Genomic DNA, 19,794 nt, shown 5'->3' with positions numbered 1-19,794 from the left:
CCTAGATGCTCGCTCACCACACTCAAAGAAAGGATTTTGTGAGTTGCAAGAAAGGGATGAGATAAGGGGAACTTTTATAGCTGAGATGTCCATCAGCCTTATTTACCAAATGTGGTAGTGGATGATGCCATCACTTTAAGACAAGGGCTTTTTAACTAAAAAAAATTGAGTCTTGTGAGCTTAGCTCCATGTCGGTGTTGCATAGGATTATTGACAAAGCTAGAAAGTAGACCTACACCATGATTAGAAGCGGGTTTTGTTACCAAATTGTATTCATTTGTTTTTATTTGTCTCATGTCTCATAATTGAGTTCTCTTTGGTATTTTTGGTATTCCGGAGTGCACATACATTCATTAATTCTTTTAAGCGACATGGCTATTGCTTAGTGACTGATTGATTTGGCTTTTGCCAAAATTTCTTTTATGGGAAATTGAGAGGCAACAGGAGTTTTTGGGGTGTTAAATTTGAGAGAAATGGGTAGGGGAAGATTAAGAGTGCTTGTATGTCTCTGAATTCATTCATGTTTTGTTTCTAATCATGCTTTGTTGTTGTTGCTGCCATTGTGGATTGGTTGGTTTCCGTAAGTTTTTCGGTTTCAAAATTTTTAATTGCTTTGCACAAGCTGGACTGACAGATAAGAGTACATACCATTATTAGTACTAGGAGGAGGGATTGTTGTGTTATGTTAGTACATGAATTGGTGTAGGGTTGTTTATGGGCTTGTGGTATTGTTGCTTGTACTGATAATTGTTTTCGGTTGCATTGTTATGTGTTCTCGCACTAACCTTCGGAAGTGTTGAGTTCAATTATTTCCAAATGGTGTTTGTAGTTGGCATTATTGTTTTGGAAATGGTAGTAGAATAACTTTCACGTGTTTGAACGATAAGCTTTTGGGGAATAAACAGAATATAATTTGGTAACTTCTTTTAGTTGAATTAAAACTTGGCCTGGGTTGTTAAATTTCTCCATGTAGATACATGGATTTTGTGTTTTTGCAAGCTCTTTTTGTTTTGTTCATAATTGTTCTAGAACTTATCACTCCTACTGTTTCATTTCTTGCTGAGGAAGGAGATGATAACTACACTTTTTTCACGGTAGTTTAGTAATGTAGTCTATTACTTGAAAAATATGAATGTTTCTTTCTCTTTTGAAAGTCCTTGTTAATGCAGGATGCAAGCAAATTTTTAAATAGTAGCTGTAGGGGTAAACTTCCAGTGGGTAAACTTCAAGGGGGTAAATTTAGTGTGAATAGTGGAAATAATCGTGAGGCAACTGGTACAGTTGATGGGCTTTGCTTGACACACTATATGTACACACCTCGCATTCCACATGTCACTAGTGGAATGTTAGACGGTCACCTCGTTTCCTTGCATGAAGTTGATGAGATCAAGTTGATGGAATGGTATGCACAGTCGTGCGAACTTAGAAGTCATCATATTTTAAGTGCTGATGTCAAAGTAAGGGACGAAAAGGGTCGTGTGTTCTTGTTGACAACTTGAGTAGACGGTTGGTTAAAATCATGGGTTAAGTGTAACCCATGTTTTAATGCAAGATATCCCTATTTTCCATTTTCGAACTTGTTACTGTTTGTGAGGTAAATTTCGAGAATTAACATACTTAGGATAAGGCTTTCTTTGTTGTTGTTGTTGCATCTTATATTGTTGTATCATGTTAGGGATATCTTGTACGGTGATGTCCAGCTGCAGACAAAGAGTGATCATTTAAATATTAATCTTGACACGATTTTTTTAGTGTCTTTTGGCGGGCAATATAGAGCTATGTTCTTGCATATGCTAGTAGCTACAAGTCGGGAGGCTAAATTGGATTCCCAAGCATTTGCTCTATATCGCCCGCCAAAAGACACTAAAAAAATCAGGTCTAGATTGATATTAGAATGATTCCTCTTTGTCTACAGCTAGACATCCCTCATACCACACAAGATATCTCTAACATGATACAACAACATAACATCATACAACAACAATAAAAAAGAAAGCATCATCCTAAGTATGTCAAGTCTCGAAATTTACCTCACTAACAATAACAAGTTCGGAAATGGAAGATGGGGATATCTTGCATTAAAACATGGGTTACACTTAACCCATGATTTTAACCAACCGTCTGCTCGGGTTGTCAACAAGAACACGCGACCCTTTTCGTCCTTTACTTTGACATCAGCACTTCAAATATGATGATTTCTGAGTTCGCACGACTGTGCATACCATTCCATCGACTTGCTCTCATCAACTTCATGCAAGGAAACGGGGTGACCGTCTAACATTCCACTAGTGACATGTGGAATGCGAAGTGTGTACATATAGTGTGTCAAGCAAAGCCCATCAACTGTACCAGTTGCCTCACGATTATTTCCACCATGCACACTAAATTTATCCCCTTCAAGTTTACCCTGCAGCTATTGTTTAAAAATTTGGTGTAAAACCTTGCTTGCATTAACAAGTACTTTCAGAAGAGAAGAAAATTCATATTTTTCAAGTAATAGACTACATTCCTAAACCATCGTGAAAAAAAGTGTCTAGTTATCATCCCCCTCAGCAAGAAATGAAACAGGAGTGATAAGTTCTAGAACTATTATGAACAAAATCCATGTATCTACAGGGAGAAATTTAACAACTAGCCAAGTTTTAATTTCAAGTAAAAGAACTTAGCAAATTATGTTTATTTCCCCAAAAGCTTATTGTTCAAACACGTGAAAGTGAAGGCAAGGAAGAATTGTGGGGTTTTGATACGAGAGACGATGATTGCGATTGGCAATCGCTATAACCCCCAATCCCAGGTCTTCTTCATCATCACCCTACGGTCCAAACCCTAGCTCCCCAAATTCAATGCCAACAACCGGCAGCATTTGCCATTCCTTCCTCCAACGCATCCGCCTCACTCCCAGCCAGGGTCTCGGCCTTATCAAGTGAGTACCCCCTCCCGCTCTTTCTCTTCCTGTTTTTTATCATCTATCTGCCACTGACTGCGCTGCCGGCTGTTTCTACAGAACTTCTGTTTCTGAGTCCCCAAGACATGATCATGTTGACCCGAAAAGAAGGAATATAAGAGAGCAATTAAACAAGTTAAAGGTAAACAACTGCAGATTACTACCTAGTATTGCTTTGGACTAGTTAGTTAATTACATTAAAATGAGAAAAAATGATCCATAATCTGATCAGAATTGCTTCCTAATTCCCACCTGCAAGTGCATATTCAGTTAAGTTGGAACTCGGATATTCCTCCCTTGCTGGCTGGCTTTCCAAAAGGATACAGTACTCAATTTCAATCATTCGAAAGATCAGGGAGCATTTTCCACATGTAAAACTATATAAGGTTCTGCTTGCTGTTGAGGTATGGTGTCCTAATCTTGTCTTCTGCTAACTTGATTGGATCATTTGGGAACTATATTTTCATATTGTAAACTGTTTGTATCCCATCTTAAGATTAAGGTGAAAACAACGTGTGGGTTCTAGTTTTTTGAATCTTAAATCTTAATAAATTACTAGACAAGTATGGCTATCTGGCAGTTGCTATATTGTTTGAAAGTAAAGTTTTTAACTTTTGTTTTTTTTATAATCATTTATTTGTGAAAGCAACATTTTTTTTGAGACATGATGGTATTATAATGTTAAGCTAGGTATTAGAAATAATGTTAAGAATATTTAATTTCATTTCACAAATTCTTAATGTTAAGAATATTTAAATTCATTTCACAGATTCTATGTAAAATGCTCTTTTGTACCAAAATAAAATTCAAATTTCTTTTGGTTTCATGGATAAGTTGGCGAACAAAGGGAACTTCGTTTTGGATTACATGATAACTTCTGTAGTGCATAAGTTCAAAAACAAATTAATGAATAACAAGTGAAAATCATTGATTTAACATGACATGGAGGTATACAGTTCACCCACTAGAGTTCATATAAATATGAGACCAAAGATTGTAAACTTGTAAGATTTTACCTTTTACTTTCCATATATATATATATATAGTTCGTCCTTTTACACTTACTCGTTGCATCTCGGCTGTAACTCATGGATACACCTATGTCCTTTTGGTATGGATTGTAGGTAAGAAACTTGTTTACGTTTGTTATAATAAGGAAGACTGTTGTAAATAGAATTTAGCAGTCCGTGATACTAAGAAGAAATAGGTTTTCTAACATAAATCAACTTTCTTCTGAGAGTTTTTCTTGGCAGTTTGTGATCGCATCACAAATCACAATGCTTGGTGCAACTAGGTGCATCTTTATCTCTTTTGCTTACCATGGTCTGTACATGGCCTTGGTAAAACATACATAAATATTGTCATACCTGATAAAGCTAATTTGTTGGAGTATCAATCTTTTATTTTGATACTCTACTTATCATTTGTCATTCGGAAGTGGAGTTTTCTCTTGGGCCTCAGTTAAACAACATAGTGTTGCTTTGTCAACAACAGAGGCAGAGTACATGAGTGCAACTGAGGCAACTACTCAAGCTGTGTGGCTGAGGTTTGTACTTCAAGATTTTGTGAAAAACAAACTGAAGCTACCCCTCTACTGTGATAATACATATGCCATTGCTATGACAAGAAATCTTGTGTTTCATCAAAGAACCAAACACATTGGGAGAAGATATCATTACATTCGTGAGGCTTTGCAATCAAACATTATCAATCTAATCTACTGTAAATCAGAAGAAGATCAACTTGCTGATATTTCACCAAGGCTCTGCCAAAAGATAGATTATGCACACTCAGAGAGAAGCTTGGAGTTAAGCCAGCTACCAGCTTAGAAGGGAGTGTTGGTGGATAAGCATGGGAGTTGGATCACAGATGCATTGCAGTTGAAGAATGGAAGAAAGAAATGGAGTTCGAAAGGTTCTAAGTGTTAGAATAGCTGAAGTTCAAATAATGTAATGAACGGCCAGGATTATATCATTTCTAGGATGTATATTCTGCCACATGTCTACTTTGTTAGAAGTTAAATGAAAACATGTGTTGTGCACGTGATAAATTGATAATAGTCACGCTGCAAGTGTGTGAGTGTGGGTATGCAACAGCTATAAATCCCACCATGTAGATTCGAGCTATGAAAGTAGCTCAAAGTTCATCTCTCTAAAGTTCATCTCTGATATTCAATCTTTGAATTCATTTCAATTACTTGTTGAATTGATTACAATTACACAGAGAAATTTAGCTTGAAAGTAGCTCAAACATTAACATTTTGGATTCAAAGATATTTTTGTGACAGGAACAAGTACTTGTTGAATTGTTCATCTCTGATATTCAATCTTTGAATTCATTTCAATTACTTGTTGAATTGTTCATCTCTGATATTCTTCGTCGATCTGCTGAGGTGGGGATTTATTGTGGGGGGTTTTAATTTTTCTGGGGTTGTTTCTTTCGATGTGGTATAGCTGTAAGTGGAAGCTCTTATGGTTGGAAATGGGCCTACCTTGTTGGTGCTGCTGACGGTCCAAAGAGGATCAGTGGCTCAAACCATTGTTTTCGTCATGCGTTGGACATATGGGCCTTCATTTCAAAAGATGATTAGAATGAATTTTTTTTTATTTTTGGAAAGTAATTTTTACTTCATTTTTCTCTTGTACATTTCCTAGTATTTAGTTGTGTACAGATGTTTATTCAATCTGCTATCCATGTTTCACTCATTGTCTGCGATCAAGTGTCACAAAACTTAATATCGATGTTTCTCTCATTGTCTGCGATCAGAACTTAATCTGAAATATAAAAGCAATGTTCAAGCGTGAAAGAATTTACAAACGTACACCCAAATTAATGAGCTTGAGATATTCTGAAAAGAAAAAGAAAAAAAAACTTAGATTGAACGTTATGAGTCACATAGGAAAACTCAAACGATTTAAAAAGGCAATGAAAACCTGCAAATGCATTGTGGATTGCATTTCATTTATCACCATTACCAAAAGACAGGACTTAACCCCATCTTAATCCTTGAATACATTCTTCAGCAGCTTCGGCTTAGAGGATGAGATGAATAGGGGTTCATATGGTTTGTCCTTGGGACGTTCTGGGCACTTTTCCGGCCAGTGGAGACCACTATGCTTACAATAGTCACAATATGCGACAATAAGACGTCCTTTCCAGGAACCACCAGGGTGGACACAAAGGTTGGGGTTTCTGTAGAGTTGACAATCAAAAATTAATACCACAAACTACACCATAGCCATCGCCAACAATAGCACCAGGTGGAACACCATTCCAGTATGGACAGGCAGAACTGAAGTGCTCATTTTCCTTACGGCAAACTCGACAGTGCTACGTTCTTCTTGTTCAGTTTTTACCTCGATCTGGAGTTGAGCCTTCGAGTCTCCAACGTCCTTTAGTAAACATTTTTCTTTTTCTGTTTGTTAGTAGTTCCATTGTTAAATACAAGAAGCAGAAGAAAATTCTTTAAATCACTTATTGTTATAACAATATATAACCTAAATCTTCTTGCAGCACAACATGCATACTATAGAGTTATAAACAAAATGTATTGAGCCAATTACACAATTATTAAGTAGCAATTGAGTTGAATGTAATTGTGAGCTTGAAGGAAAGTATCTGCATGCATATATATTCATTCGGGAGATATTGAGGATTATTAATATTACTCATTCAGTCAAATAAAAAAATTCAAGGTAATCTTCCCAGCACAAACCCTAAAACAAAAGCAAAAGCCATACCATTAGATCTCTGGATATGGAGGACTCTCCGTCGGGGTTTCTCCACAGATCCGGATCTCACACGAAACTTGGGTTTAGTTCCGGATTTGTATTTGGGTTTGGCTTTGGCCTTCACTTTTGCCTTGGCGCAGACAGTTTGCGCAAGTAGGATTTTGGCGTTAGGGAGGTGAGACTTGGATTTCGGTTTGGTTCTAGTTTTTGCTTTGGATTTGGCCATGGCTTTCCACAGATAATATATTGCAGATCAGAAAGTCAGGAGAGGGAGAGGCACAGATTTCACAAATTAGGGTTTCAGGGTTATTAGGAAAATGGTGATGTATAAAAAGGGAGAGGGCCGACTTCGGTTTAATAGGAAATTACCTCTTTTGTATTTTAAAAGAAACTGATTTTACAGCTTAAAAAGTCAATACTTTCAAGTTTGTTGTATAGGGCCTTCTTTTCTTTATTTTTTTTTTTTTTTTTTGGTCGAGTTTTTGGGCTATTTTGAAAAATGTATGGATGGTTTTCACAATTCTCTCAAGCTAAAACCTTGATTCTACTATTTACTTTCTCACACCATCCTAATGCTAAAACCCCAATTGTGCAATCGCTCTACTTCATAACACTAAAAGCCCTAGCTACTTCTACAATCTCTCTACTTCACAACGCTAAAAACGCTACTTCTACAATCCCTCTCTCTCTTATGACGCCATGGCGGCAAAATTGAAAGCAAAATCCAAATCCAAAAACAACTCCACAACAGAACCCAAATATTTCCAGTACCGCATGAGATCAGGAGCCGGTGTGTGGAAGAATCCTTGTATGGCTTTATTTTTGTTTTAGGATTAATTTGTGATGGAGAAGATATTATTATAAATAATTATTAACATCTCCCAAATAAATATACATGTGCATCTATACCATCCTTCAAAACAATTTCAATTCAATTCCATACATATTTAACTCAGTTGCTACTAAATAACCTTTTTTTCCTTTCCTGGAGAGAGTATTTCAAGCAAAGCAGGCCGTGCCATGCATAACTCTATATACATATTGTGTACCAGCTGTATAAGTATACATTAATCTGGCTATCATATAAGCAACAGTTTATTGATAATGTCATAGTGCTTTCTCCGTACTAGGCATGTTATGTTCCCATGTCCCTTGGCTTAAAATACCCGCCAAGTCCCTTGGCTAACTGTTAACAAATTTCCCAAAAAGTTTTTCGAAACCGTTGCAATATAAACTCGATTGTCTTGGTCGCCTTCAACATCAAAATACATATTTCTCCACCAAGATCTAATAAATGGAAGCTTAACCACTTCATCTACAACGGTTGTTAATCGAAGCAACTTTTTAACAGAGGACTCTGAAGTGAAAGTCGCAAGGCGAAGATAATAGTTGCCCTTCAATTTTGTTAAGGGATGCCCGTAATTTTTTATATCTCTTCCGTGCCTAGACAAGTTGAAAATATTATGAGTATATACAGGGAAGAGAGAAGATCATAAATATAGACAAGAGAGAAGTAACTTACTCAAGCCAACCCGTTAGTTTTTCTTCCGCAAGTTTTCCTTTCGGCTTATAAACAATAAACACTGACGTCTTGTTAACAGCTTTTAATCGATGAAAAAATTTCATATACAATTGGACAACAGTGTTGTTGGATTTACGTTCGATTTGATTCGATGTCACATATATCACTGCCAACCGATCGATAAACAGATAAATTAATACATTGATTGATAACTCAACTGAGGAAACAAATTGATTGAGAGATTACTTAATTACCCTTCAAATCTCCTCCAGTACTGCGATCGAGCAAAGATGCTTGTAACAATACATAGCTGACTTCCTCGCTTGCCTTAGTTATGGAAATTTTGTTGATATTTTTAAACCTAGAAAATTCTTCAGTCATTGCATCCTTAGCAGCCTCCTCACCTCCACCTAATGCATCAATTGTAGTGATGTTCCTAGAAAACAATTTACCCTTTTGCTTATTTTCGTCGTAAGCATACCCGATAAGAGACACCTTTGGCTTCTGCACATAAATAATAACAAGATAATTAAATAACTATATTATAGACATTTTTTATATGTACGATTACATTGAGGACTGAATGAATAAATTGGTCATGAACTCGTCACATCCACGAGATTCGAGTTTACATGCGAAGAAGAATACCATTAAATTGTAGTATAAAGTGGTATATTATAAACACTTAAATTTCCAATTCCACTCCGGCAATGTATAATCCAAATGTACAGGGAGGACTAATAGTCTGTATATAACGGAGTCCAACATTTGTTGTTCGTGTAACAGGTTTAGAGCCTTTCAAATCTTTAGCTGATACGTTTTCCTCCAAGTGTTTACAAGCTTTTTCGCATTCTTCAGCATTCCCCGCCATCGTTACAACTATATTGGTTGGAGTTACTTTTGAATCTTTTGAAACTTTTTCCTGTGTCTCTCTAACTGAAAATATGAAATATTCAAAGACTAAATAAATTAAGGTGAAGCTAATAAACCCTAAAACCTGTAAAGAAAACGAAAACAAAAACAAAAATAATAATAGAATGAGAAGGAGAAGGAGAAGGAAATAAAAAAAATTACCTATGCGACGTCCCTCATCTCTTGTTACCCTAGAATCGTAACCGATTACTACTCCTTTACGTAAGACCACGATAATAATTGTGGTTCCTTCATGCTATATATTAAGTAGAACCATAGGGAATTATTAAGATATTCTATATAGTAAAGAAACAAAGAGAAATTTTAACAATTGTGTCATCATATACCTGTTCATGATGAGGTTTTTTTGAATGAGGTATATCCATTAATTGATTTCTTTTTTACGACGACGGTGCAAGCTAGTCTTAGACAGAGGGGAGTTTGTCCGAGGCAAATTGTCTCGACTACGTTGGGAGTACTCTATAGAAATTCCAAGAAGTATGAAAGGTGATATTTGATGGTGTGTTCAGGACGTGCATGCGCCTCTTCTTTATAGTTAAGATTATAACAAGGTCAACCCCCTATTTGGACTCGGGAAGAAGTTAACAAAGGAAAGTCAACTCTCACAAGTCTTGGAAAAATAAATGATCCAAGAAGATCCTCATCATGTAAGCGTAATTTTTTAATACGTACGATGTTATTATGTGAGCGTATAGTGTTTAGAGTAAGTTTTATCAAAATTCAATATCTTAATCACACACGTTTTATTAATTTTCTTGTTGGATAATGGGAAAGCAGGAAAGTTTTTCCAAATAATAGAATGTGAGTATATATACAACCTAAAACCTATAGGCAAGTTTTATAAAATTTTGGAATTATATTTTATTTTCTATGTTAGCCTATAGGAGGAAATAATCAATAATATAAGTTTCCTTATTCTCGTGGATTTAGTTTTGCTTGTGCAATTAAGAATGATACGTATTTCCCGTTTTCAGGTAATCTCACATCTTGTTGTTTTCCTCTCAAATATCATTACTAAGAAGAATAAAGAAATTCTTTATGTGTGTGACATCATGAGAAAAATACCGATACATTGTTTAATTATTCTTCCTCCACCTATATGGTATTTATGACGACAAATATTCGTACATAAATATGAAAATTCTTACTATATATGACGAATTATCAATGACGTGTGTATATATATATATATATATATATTTTTTTTTTTTTTTTTTTTTTTTTGGATGCAAAGTAACGTAAATTTTTCATCACATATTAAATGTATAAGTGGTGTTGTAATCATTGCTTGTCACCTTAATATGTGCTGTAATCACTTGGGTCACATATGTCAATTCAGATAGCTATTAAGAGAACATCGTGTGATGAATCAAATATTTTCTCTTTTGTGATTTAAAATTACAATTTTTAACAAATATAAAGTAACTCTTCAGTTAATCACACTTTCATATATCAACAATTAAACATATAAGATCAATATATACACCAAGTGCACATCCCAAAAACTAACATAAACGATCTCAAAATCAATTTAAGTCGTGGTGTCCCATTTCAACTTAATAATAATTCAACATGGAGGGCACCAGCACTAAAAGTAAAGTTTTTCCTTCCCTGAAATGCAGAGAGCTCAGATGGATCTCAAGATGAGACTATCTGAAAGCTTTGCATAAGGGAATGGTGCTCTTGGTATTTTGAGGTTCATTTGCGAAGGAACTACACTAGTACACTTGATGTGCTTATAAATAATACTCCTTATATTATCGATTGATTTTGCAGTGGAATTTCAATTTTTTTTTAAATATATTTAAATGTTAAAGATCTTGTAAGGTGCTTTCTTGACTAATGTCTAATATTATAAGAAGAATATTTATCTGTCTATTCATCTTCCTATTGCTTGCCGTATAATTTCTGAATGACACATCAATAATTATACTGATATTTAACGAAATAGATTGAATCCAGCTGGTAGAGTGGAAGGGTTAACTGACAAAATTTAAATTTCAAAAGGCAAGACGAGATCAAAATAATATTTCAAGAGCATAGGAAAAAATAAGTCTGGATAAATATTCTTTTCATGATATTAAATGAATACTAAAGCCACTCACATAGTCACATGTCCTATTTCACCACCCACTTTTTAATAAAAAATTCTAATGACATATTTTATATTTTGTAAATGACTTATAAACCCTAATAAAAAGCCATAAGAACAAAATAAAAAAGAAGTTAAAAAGGAGAGCCCAAAACCTCCAATCTCTTTCTTCCCGTTTCTCTCTCTTTCACCTCCTGCCCTCTCTTACTTTCTTTCCAAATTTACTCTTCTCTATGATTGATAGCTGTTGGGAAAGATTTACAACGGATATGGTGAGAGGCTTCAAGTCTTGACAATAATCTCTAAAAATTTGAAATCTCATAGTTCTTGATCTTGACGGTCTTTATATTTGGATTTGGTACGGGAAGAGAGAAAGAGAGAAGAAGAGAAAGGCAGGAAAAAAAAATCGGCCGGCAGCAAGGAGAACGACAGCAGGTGCGGTGGTGAGTTTGGTTGATGGCGGGTAATGAGTTCCAACGCTATGATGCTACGTGGCGGTTGAATTTATGCTTTTTTTCTCTATCTTATTTAAGTTTTTGTAATAAGTTTTAAAAATAAAAATACATTAGGAATAACAGTAAGTGAAGAAAGAGAAGTAAATTTTTTGCATTTTTATGGGTGATTGAGAAAACAAGACAAAGAGATGAATCTAGCAGCTCGAAATAAAAATTTACCGTACTCAATCTTCCTTGTATTACACATATCACATACACATGGAGGCATTATGGACTCTTACGTTTGGTCCAATTTGCTATTTAGCTGATGCATACATGGAACTCTTCAACATGATTTGAATTATCTATACTCATTCACAAGTCATGAATATGAAGAAGTGATTTGGAAGCATTATTTCAATGTAATTATTTTCAAGAAGAAAAGATTAATGTGTGCATGGTCTATAGGAATTTGAAAAAGTTTGGTGCTGAATTGGCTATTGTGGAACATGCCAGTCGGACATCTAAAAGATCAAGGAAAGACTAATATAAATTTGTGGAATTTTTTTTTTTTTTTTGCGAGAATAGGAGAATGATGTGTGAGGTATACCTTGAAGAAAACAATTTAAAGGTTTTGTATTTTAATTACTTAGGAATTTGTACAGTTGTTTTGAGAGTTGTAAGGATGTCATAGAAACTTGAGGTCTATTAATTTGTAAACCTTTATAAATATTGTACTATAAATCATTGAATGAAAGACTTGATTGAATAAAAACTAGTTTATTTGCCTTGTGAACTTGAAGTGAGTGATTTCTCCTTCTCAAATCAAGTGTTTGGTTTGGTCGTGTGAGCGAATCCACAATTAGCAACACGGAGAAAGCTCCGTTAACTTTCTGGCAATTCGCCTCTTTCGGGATCTATCAAAATCGGGACAGACCAATTACCAAATCCGCCTACCCTTGGTTGAGTGAATCTTAGGCCATCCATCCCTAATCTCTTCGAGACCCTTAGTTTTTTCCTGCTTAGCCAATTTGGGTGTCTTACAATTCTGTAAACTTGAAACCCTTGGTTTTTTCCTGCTTAGACGATTTGGGTGTCTTACAATTCTGCAAACAAACATAACAAGAGAAAAAATTACAAAAGGGATGTGTCGGAGACTCAATGTTTCAACTATAGCTCGAGAAAAAAGAAGAAAAATGTCATGTTAAAAAAGGTGTCTTACAATTATGTATAAATTGACGACTCTCTTCAATTCGATGTTTGTATTTAAAATTCCAAACTTAGGCAACAATCTGCAGTGCACAATACTTTGCAAAGTATATACAGAGGATACATAAAAGGATTACTGATAGTAGTTTTATAAGTGAACTTGGTTTGTAGCATTTTCTCGTTTCTAATCAAGGCGATAAATGATTCTAACTCGGCCCCATCAACATTGTGATCAGAAAGACTATTACGCGAAGAACTCAATTGACAAGGCCTACATCAAGAACTTCATAAGTTATGAAACAAATTAAACACACAAAAATCAAACAAATATTTGTTAGGAAAAAAAAAAAAAAAAGGAGTACTCAATAAAAAATACTTTTACGAGGAGTGCACAATTAAAATTTTATTTTAAAGGCGAGTAGCGCCCATTATAATGATAAAGAGAATTTCTGTCTCATGAATGATAAACCAATTAGTGTGCGATTAATAGGCAGACTGCATAGGCATCTTTAGTCAATCTGCTATCCACGATTCACTCATTGTCTGCAATCAAGTGTCACAAAACTTAATAGAAATTTTATCACCAACTTAATCTCATCAAATATAAAAATAATGTTCAGGAGCAAAGTAATTAACAAACGTACACCCAAAGTAATGAGCTTAAGAATTCTGAAAAGAACTATGAGTCACATGGAGAAAAACTCAACGACTAAAAAAAGGCAATGAAGACCTGCAAATGCATTGTGTATTGCATTCCATTTATTATTAAACACCATTACCAAAAGGCAGGACTTGACACCCTTCTTAATCCTTCAATATGTTTTCTTCAGCAGCTTCGGCTTAGAGGATGAGATGAATAGAGGTTTATATGATTTGTCCTTGGGACGTTCAGGACACTTTTCCGACCAGTGGAGACCACTATTCCTACAGTAGTTACAATATGCGACAATAAGACGTCCTTTCGAGGAACCACCAGGGTGGGCACAACGGTTGGTGTTTTTATAGAGTCTACGATCAAAAAGACCACAAACTACACCATAGCCATCGCCAACAATGGCGCCCGGGGGGACACCATTCCAATATGGGCAGGCAGAACTGAAGTGCTTATTTTCCTTACGGCAAACTCTACAGCGCCCGAAATTACATTCTTCTTGTTCAGTTCTTCCCTCTATCTGGAGTTCAGCCTTTGAGTCTCCAACGTTCTTTAGTAAACATTTTTGTTTTTCTGTTTGTTAGCAGTTCCATTGTTAAATACAAGAACAAGAAGCAAAAGAAAATATTCAAATCACACGTATAGAGGTTATAACCATAGCCTAATTTTTCTTGCAACACACTATGTATACAATAGAGTCATAAGAAACATGTAATGAGCCAATTACACAATTATTAAGTAGCAATTGAGTTGAATAGAATTGTAAATCTGAAGAACATTAGATGCATGGGAGATGTTGAGAGTTATTTATATTACTCAATTAGTCAAATAAAAAAAGATTCAAGGTAATCTTCCCAGCACAAACCCTAAAACAAAAATCAAAAGCCATACCATGATTAGGTCTCTGGATATGGAGGCCTTCTCGTCGGGGTTTCTCCAAGGACCCGGATCTCACACGATACTTGGATTTGGGTTTGGCTCCGAATTTGTATTTGGATTTGGATTTGGCTTTCACTTTTGTCTTGGCGTCATCGTCAGAGAGAAAGAGAGATTGCACAAGTAGGGTTTTAGTGTGAGGGAGGTGAGACTTGGATATCGGTTTGGTTCTAGTTTTTCCTTTGGATTTGGCCATGGCTTTCCACGGAGAAAAGATGGCAGAGAGAGTCAAGAGAGAGAGAGAGGGAGAGAGATTTTCACAAATTAGGGGTTTAGCGTTATTTGGATTGTCAATGGTGATGTATAAATAGGGAGAGAGCCGACTTTCGATCGGTTAAAAAGGAAATTTAAATTGCCTCTTTTGTTGTTTCGATAATAAAAAACTTCCAAAATATTCTTATTTTTTTATAATTAATTACTCAAATTACATATATCATGCCAGGCAATTTATCGAAAGGAAGATACATGGCCCTATAGAATTTGTGTCCTTTAGTTCGATGCTTGATCAGTTAGGCCATCTCAAACGAAACGATTAAATATATTCTCATTTAGAATTATAGTCATACAAAAAATTATTTTAAAATGAACAGTGTCAGATCATACTTATATACCATTTTTAACCAAATGAATTGAACATATCCCTCTTAATACAGACCAAGAACAGTGGCGACCAGTCGGCCTTAATAAACAACATGTTGATGCGTATTTCTATAAAAGGATTTAACGGGTCTATTCATACATTTCCGCGGTTGAACTAACTAAATTGTTTTTGAAAGGTTACCTCAATTAAGGTCTAAATTAGAACAATTGCGACTCATCTAATAGGTTGCCACCTTTGGAACTGTCTGTATAGGTTAAGATATTAGAATTTCAAAAGCATGCATTCCGTCCCTCATCTTCGAGAGAAACATATGTACTCCTCTTGCTAAATTCTAACAATTAAGTGTTTAGGACGCTTAAAGATAGATGGTTAAATTTTGATTAGATATTGTCCAAACTCTAACACAGCACACGAGTGGAGACGAGATTCTGTCCAAGGACATTGCCGAAAAAGTCTCTACATCTTTAACAAACCATTCTGGTTCAAAAGAGCACAAACTGAATGAGAAAGGGTTCCTCCCTATTTAAGTCAAACGCATAAGGAGCTAATCGACTAAAAGTACTCTTGATATCTTTATGTACGAGTTGTTTGTCGGAAAGAAAAGCAGCAAAGCGGTGTGTTGGATTGGAAGTTTTCATATGGCAAAGACTTTAATTATTCTTTTGTTTTGTTTTACTTTTAATTTAAGCGAGTTCGGGTAAGAGCATTCATAGAACGGGTGACCCACTAAGAAGTTCTCATGTGAGTTCCCAGAAACAAAACCGTGAGGGCGTGGTCGGGGCCCAAAGCAGACAATATCGTGCTACGCTAGAGTCAAGCCTAGGATGTGGTCGAACCCGGGTCGGGATGTGACAATTTGGTATTAGAGCCAATCCATGGCTGGAAGTGTGCCGACGAGGACGTCAGGCCCCTAAGGAGGGTGGATTGTTAGATTCCACATCGCTCAGGGGAGTGGATCCTCTTTGCCTTATATGTACATGCTCACCTCCATTTAGCATGAGACGTTTTGGGAGCTCACTGGCTTCGGGTTCCATCGGAACTCCGAAGTTAAGCGAGTTCCAGCAAGAGCATTCCCAGGATTGGTGATCCACTAGGAAGTTCTCGTGTGAGTTCCCAGAAACAAAATCGTGAGGGTGTGGTCGGGGCCCAAAGCGGACAATATCATGCTACGACATAGTCGAGCCTGGGATGTGGTGGAGCCCGGGTCGAGATGTGTCCTAAAAACAAAACCGTGAGAGCATGACCGGAGCCCAAAACGGACAATATCGTGCTACGGCGGAGCTGGTCTGGGATGTGACAATAACTATGGTCTACTTTCTTGAAAAAAAGTACCAAAATGTTGCATTTGCTTTCACAATATTGTTATGCGTATCTGGTTTCCATGAAGTTTTGGCTATGAGGTCATTAGAGGGAGATCACTGGACCGAAAATGATTCTCTTCAATCACTTCGGGGTAAGGTGCCTCTGACCGGGGGCAATCCTTGCACTCATATTCCGGGACGCGGCAGCGGACGGTGCGCATTTGGAATGGACGTTGCCGGTGGAGGACATGCAACGCAAGAAGCCTTCCCAGGTCACGTTGTTAGTTTTGCAGCGGCTACTGCTTCTGTTCCCAGTGACACAAAGAAGCTAAGACCAAATTAGTTCTTGATGATCATGGTCTCCCAAGGTAGCTGAATTCAGCTATAAATTGAAAAATATTGACATTGTAATTCTTTTTACTTTTTTTTCCCTTAAATTTGTTTATTCTTTATTACCTTTGAGGGCAAGCATAATGTTAAAGCTCAAGCAAGAAGCATGGTTGGTTGTTTTGCAACCCCATTTAAGGAATCCATTGTTTAACAATTTACAGGCAGTAGTGCTGAATGAAATTTAGATGATTTTTCTTTTTAATTTTCCGGACACTTTTTTTATTATTGATATGGACTTAGAGAATGCAAATTTGTCATGCATGAACAATTATGTAGGTTATTGGTATAGCCTGCAAGGTTTGGGTCATTGGATGGGGCCTTAAATTTTTTTGTCTTTCTTTGGCTCGTGGGGCCTCTTCTGGGTCTAAAAACCCCTACAAGCGCTTGTATTTTACAACATTTCCTTCTCAATAGACATGATGAATTTGACACCTGTCTCCACTCATTAGAGGTGCAACTCGGATGGGTCGAGAAGGTTAGACAATCAACCCAATCTTCATAATACAGGTTTCAGTTGGGTTTAATTGAGTTCAAGCTTATTTCAGTTGGTTCGGGTTAGTCCAACTTTACGAGTTCAATCCTTTTTTTTTCTAAGTCAAATGTCGAGTTCAATTTTATAACACCTTATGCTGCATGATTTTTCAAATTTGCAATCAAACTATGTCAATATCAGTTAAAATTTCATTTACATATCACTATCCACACAAAAGTTAGAGCAAACAACTTGGAGACTATTTCTAATGTTTCAACCATGCAAAGTTGAAATTAAATTACAAGACGTTTACCAAAGCTTCAACCAAAGGAAATGTAAAAGTAACACTATCATTCATTATCCATATTAAAACCAACAATAAACTTCAAATATAATCATTTCAAACTTTCACATAATTTATAATATGATGAGGGATGGGTAATATGTGTATGAGCGATTTTGAGCTCAAAATCGGATTAGGTTTGGGATAACATGGGCGGCAAGGCATCAACCCAGCCCAACCTAATAAATGATGGGATTGATTTCAGGTTGGGTTTGGGCGCATTGTTCTTTCTTCTAACCCATCTGATTTGGTTCGAAATCAGGTTGGGAATTAGCTGATTCCCAACCCCTATTGTGTCTCTACCACTCATTAATGTATTACAATTACTTACATCATTGGAGATGATAGTGCTTTCTAGCCCGACCCAAGTACTAGTCCACCATAGGAAAAAAAAATTCTCATTTAAACAATGTCGCTTAGAAATTTCAAAAAAAAAAAAAGTACTTACCATTGTCACTACGACACTGTCAATGATTTGCTCCACCGCAAGCAAGCAACAATACCCAGAGCAAAGCTACCATCGAAGATCACATGGATGACTTGTCGACAATTCTGACACGATTTCCCAAGACCTCACCAAAACTTCCAAAGAAGTATTTTTGCTCGCATAAGCGGTGGAGAAAATCATTGACAATGCTTTAGTGACAATAGTTGGTACCTCTCTATAGAAATTTATGAGCGACATTATTTGATTGAGGAATTTAGGGCTTATTTTTTTTCTTTTATATGGTGGACTGATGTTTGGTTGGGCCAAAAAAGGTGTCTTCAATAATGTAGGTAATTGATTAGAACATCTTCCTCTCAATATAGAATATCTTTGTTAGTTTCTTCATTATAAGTTTCTTACCCAACTAATTAGCTTCTTAATAAAAAAATCAAGAAATTATTTCAAAAGAAACTTCTTTTCTCCCTAATAAACATTTTTGGCTGCCCCATTTCATATATGTTCCATTTTGTTAGTCCTCTGAGAATGAGATCTGTGCCTCCTTCCCATAGACAACAATCTCACTTTCTCATATCTGATACCAAATTAAGGACCCTGTTGCCTGCAGTTGCAGATTCACCCTTTCATTTTTCATATCAACTCATTGGTGCAGGTAGTAGGAGACTCCTCTCAGTCACGAAAAAAGCATCCAAAAAATGAAAAAACCGGCTCTTTTTTTTTCTCTTTTTATTCGAAGCCATGAGAAATGAAACTTGAAAACTTTATTTTGCAGTTGTACAACAAGTCCTCCCCTCTGAAAACATTATTTTTATTTTTATGTGCAACAAAAGCAAGTTTGTGTTGTGTGTGTCCTACCAAAAACAGTGTGTCAAACATATGGTACATGTTTCTGTGGCCAGTCACATGGTTAGTGCAGCACAGGGAAAAAAACAAAGTACTATATAATTACAAGTTTTGTTCGGCAATGGCCCTGCCCCCCGCCATAGGACCTACAAGTATATAATAATTTCAGTGTGACTATCATATCGACATAAGTGATCCTCTGATGTAGAATTATTCATCATATCATGATGCATTTAACTATTAACTATTAACATTATACTTTGATTATATGACTCCACAACTATCGATATACTGCTGGTAAGGACTGAGGAGTGTCAAAGATATATCCATAGGATGTTGGATACTGCCCTGGAGTCTTCGACGTCAACAAAAGCCTAGTCAAAGGAAAGAGCGACACCGCATTAAAAAACAGTTGGTCGCAAGTTAAAGAACCACATTTGGACCCAACCACAAATCCCGAACCTTTTGACAAAAGTCAACTTGCCATAAGTGCATCTGATGGATTCAGCCGACGCTCTACGTAGTTCAAATGTTACATCATTTTATTAATACTATAGTTTCATAGCATATTAACTGTTATTCGCTTGTTTTCTAATACAGTTACATTATCCATTATATCATCTATCCATATTATAACACGTAAAATATTAACATCACGTAACAGAATCCCATTAAAAAAAATAAAATAAAATCTCTCCCTGGGCTAGGGCCCAATGGCTATGGGATTGCTGTGCGAAAATAGGAATGTGGTGTAACATTTCAAGCCAAAAAATTATAGACATGTGGAACTGTGCATGTCATATTGAGCAGTACTCTAGCAGCAGGTTAGCTGTCGTTTTGACTGCAAAACATAGTCATATAATTTGGCACCCTCTTCTCTGTGCTTCGACTCCCACAATCCCACCTCCCACTTCTTCAATTCTAAACAAATGGTTGGTGACTTGGT

At 36.1% G+C, this 19,794-nt stretch overlaps 1 long non-coding RNA gene across 1 annotated transcript; it reads left to right on the top strand.

Annotated features, from left to right (window-relative positions):
* The first annotated feature begins 778 nt into the window (after positions 1-778).
* Positions 779-5,137, top strand: LOC103962926. Its single transcript, XR_007255649.1, has 3 exons — positions 779-2,923; positions 3,005-3,086; positions 4,439-5,137. It is a non-coding gene; the product is annotated as an uncharacterized LOC103962926 (long non-coding RNA).
* The last annotated feature ends 14,657 nt before the right edge of the window (positions 5,138-19,794 follow it).

Source organism: the organism of the source record quoted next, unplaced genomic scaffold (genome assembly GCF_019419815.1).
Source record: "Pyrus x bretschneideri cultivar Hongxiangsu unplaced genomic scaffold, Pyrus_bretschneideri_v1 Contig11, whole genome shotgun sequence".
In the NCBI taxonomy this organism is placed as follows: Eukaryota; Viridiplantae; Streptophyta; class Magnoliopsida; order Rosales; family Rosaceae; genus Pyrus; species Pyrus x bretschneideri.
Note: the sequence above shows the minus strand (reverse complement) of the source record. Positions and strands in the feature narration are given on the sequence as shown.